Source organism: Cucurbita maxima, unplaced genomic scaffold (genome assembly GCF_002738345.1).
Source record: "Cucurbita maxima cultivar Rimu unplaced genomic scaffold, Cmax_1.0 Cma_Scf00151, whole genome shotgun sequence".
NCBI classification, from domain to species: domain Eukaryota; kingdom Viridiplantae; phylum Streptophyta; class Magnoliopsida; order Cucurbitales; family Cucurbitaceae; genus Cucurbita; species Cucurbita maxima.
Genome location: NW_019272167.1, coordinates 1 through 3,565, shown reverse-complemented (window position 1 = coordinate 3,565; position 3,565 = coordinate 1). Strand labels below are relative to the sequence as shown.

Here is a 3,565-nt window from a genome sequence, read left to right as displayed (position 1 = left end):
GAGCAGACTTTGGAGTGTGGGCCATGGACTAACCTCTGTTTTTAATCTAGTATTTTTTGTTCTTCTTTTGAGTCTGCTTCTCATTTTGTGTTTGTCACGAGTATGTATATGTAACACCCCAAAAATGGAGGAAATTAGCTCCCATAAGAATATGCCACTCATGAAAGACCCAAAGGATAGAAAGGAAAAAAAGTAAAGGATTAAGCAAGAACAAGAGACTTAGTCAAGTCAGTACCCTAACAAGTGATTTCAAGGAGTTGAAAGGCCTTTTGAAAAGGATTGGAAAGGAAAAAGTAAATGAAAAGGGCAAAATAGTCATTTTATCAATTATATAAAATCTTACCGAATTTGTAATTCCTTATCTTGAAGGAATCTAAGGATTCAAAATAAGGGGAAAATTATCAAAAAGCCATGAGGAATTTGTAGAAAAATTATGGATTTTTCGAGAAAAATAATAATAAAATATTCGGAAAGTGGCAAATTACCAAAATACCCCTAGAAGAATTGATAATTACAGAAATGCCACTCTAATTAGAATCAGAGCATCTACCGTGACCATCCGAGTAAAATCCTTCGAACTCAAATCTCAACCGTTGGATCTCCTCCAAAATTTGATATGATCTAGAACGAACACGCACGGATCATTACATCCAACGACTAGTATTCAAAGCCAAGGTCGATAAGGCTATGATCGGAGTTGATATCTCCAAAAAATTATCCAGAAAGTTCGATCTCTAAATAACGAAGATTCAAGAGCTCTCAATGTCGGTTTAAGCTCCTCCTATAAAGTCTAAAGTATGAGCAACAATACGGAATAAGAATCGAGAAAGGTCAATCCCCCAATCGAAGGCAATAAGCGTTTAGATTATGAGTCTCCTACTCTCAGATTTCTTTCCAATTCGAGATCAATCCTCCACCATTTCTCTTCAAACTTATTTCTACCGTTTCTCAACAAGATTACCCACAAGTTCTATGTAGGAATAAAGTGTTGAAAGTGCCTCGAAACCATTCCTTCCCAATTCAATCTGCCATTGAAGAACTTCAAGAAAAACTTGAAAATCCAATCCGAGGATACATGATGATTCGTCGAGCAAGAATGATTCTAATCAATTTCTGCACCTCCAAGGAATGCTTTCATAGAAGACCACGAAGAAAAATAGCCTCGAGAGCTTGCTGAATTGAAGGAAATAGGTTTCGAAATTAAATTTGGGGATAAGAGTCAAATTCTTATCTACGATCTCTTTTCCTTCAAATTAAGAATTCCTCTAGCTTCAGAGGAAGAAGTTGAGTAAACTTAATGAAGGAATCGAGAGCTGAAACATCTTAGAATAAGCTACCCATGAGATCGAAAATCTGGCGTTTTGAGTGAGTTGCATACCGAGAATGTTTTCTGGAAATTAAGGTACTACACTCAAAGACGTTCCTCCAAACCAATTCCTTTAGCCTTAAGAAAGGATATGGAAGTGGTTCAATGAAGAAATAGAGCCTTGAAACCTCTAAAATCGGCTACCCAATAAGAAATCCTTTGTTTTATCTCAAGCGATAAATCAGATTTTGGATGAACTTTTGAAGCGAATATCTTAGGCTACGATCCACAAGAAGGTATCAAATCAATCCCTAGCCCTTCCTTGTAACACACATCTTTAAGTTTCAGGAAGAAATCGAGGAGAGAAACTCTGTAAATGTGGATGTTAAAATATTTTTCATCGGTCTCCATCATTAGTTGTGAGTGGCTCTAGCATTGACAATGGTGATCCTTACTATTTTGTGATTTGTCCAGACCTCGACATACATAATATATATATATATATTCATTTAACTATAACACATATGGTCCATGGAAGAATTGTAACTCTTATGCTCATTAATATTATAATGGCTACTACCTAAATTATAACCTAAAGTTGATAATTGATGTCCAATTAGCCAACCCTAAATTTGTAATCATTGTGGATTGATTGAAATAACAATGGAAGTAATTTAAACTCCTAGTACCTTAAATGAAGTTGGTCTCTTCTAATAAAACATGAATTTCTCTTTAATATCATTAATACAATTATGCTTCATTTTAAACCTACCAAACATGAAACTAAAAATAAGTTCAATTTAACTTCATTTTATGGTCATTCATATTATGCTAAGAAACAAATTTTTTACTCAGCAAGAAGTAAAATTTGCAACTTTAACTAAAATTTCATCCAAACAAATTTTATGGTTAGAAATTCTAGTGTTCATCCATAATATACAACCACTACCTAAATTATGACCAAAAAAATTTGAAAACATAAGTTGTAGTTGAAAATTACAAAAAACAATCCTCTAAATCCAAGAACTGATTAGTCAATCCTAAAGATAGTAACTAACCTAGAGTAATTGAAGCTCTACATGAAGTAATTTAAAGTTCCAGTTACTTAACTAAAGTTTATCTCGTCTTTAATGAAATATGAGTTGCACTTAAGTTCATGAAATGTTTATAGACTCCAACTCTTAGTACTATTAATGCAATTATATTTCATATGAGTTTATCATAAATCAAATTAAGGTACATTCAATACAACTTCATTTTCTTGTCATACGATGCAAAATAGAAGAATTAAATCAAACAAATTGATGAACTGAGACGAATAAATCCAACCCAACCCAAACTGATTTGTTTGATTCATTCGTTGGGTTGCAATTTATTTGATAACACTTGCATATTAGAACAATTCAATATTACATACCTTACTTACAAGTAAAATACTAGACCATCAACTTTTTGTTTTATAGTCCAACAACCGCTCAAGAAAATAGATTTTAAACTTGAGAGAAAAAAATATATTGAGTAGGTATTAAAAATGTTGCATTTTTTTNAAAGGGCATTTGGTCTAGTGGTATGATTCTCGCTTAGGGTGCGAGAGGTCTCGAGTTCAATTCTCGGAATGCCCCTATGTTCAATTCATCAAAAGATGAGCCTTAAAGAATGCAATTAAACGAAGTGTAATATTCTTGCTCTAAATATCATTTTATCTTTTTCACTTTCAATAGGCATGCCTATAAAAATCGTAACTTTCGATATTTGCTTTACTTGTGTACTCCACTATATGTGTCTCAAATGGAACTATCAAACTAAAGCTGATCTAAAATATAATAATAATAATTGCTCATGGATTTTATTAACAAAGAAAATAAATGAAATAATGATGATAGATTCCATAAAAAAATTAATATATAGTCCATAATAAGGGCATTTGGTCTAGTATGATTCTTTCTTTGGGTGCTATATAGTCCATAATAAGGGCATTTGGTCTAGTATGATTCTTTCTTTGGGTGCAAGAGGTCTCGAGTTCGATTCTCGAAATGCCCTTCCAAAAAAGAAAAAAAAGCACAATTTTTGAAAGAAAAATAAATGAAAAGAAATAGAATAGTTGTAAAATAATTATCAATGGGGTCTAACCTAAAGGAATGCGTGGCAATGCACAACTTCAACTAGTATAAATTTCATATATATTGAGGCACGAAAAAGAACTTTCAACTAGTATAAATTTCATATATATTGAGGCACGAAAAATATATAGACTAGCAA

The 3,565-nt window shown here is 32.4% G+C and overlaps 1 non-coding gene across 1 annotated transcript; it reads left to right on the top strand.

Moving 5' to 3' along the window:
* The first annotated feature begins 2,856 nt into the window (after nt 1–2,856).
* On the top strand, nt 2,857–2,928 carry TRNAP-AGG. The gene has a single exon. It is a non-coding gene; the product is annotated as a tRNA-Pro (tRNA).
* Nucleotides 2,929–3,565: the final 637 nt, after the last annotated feature.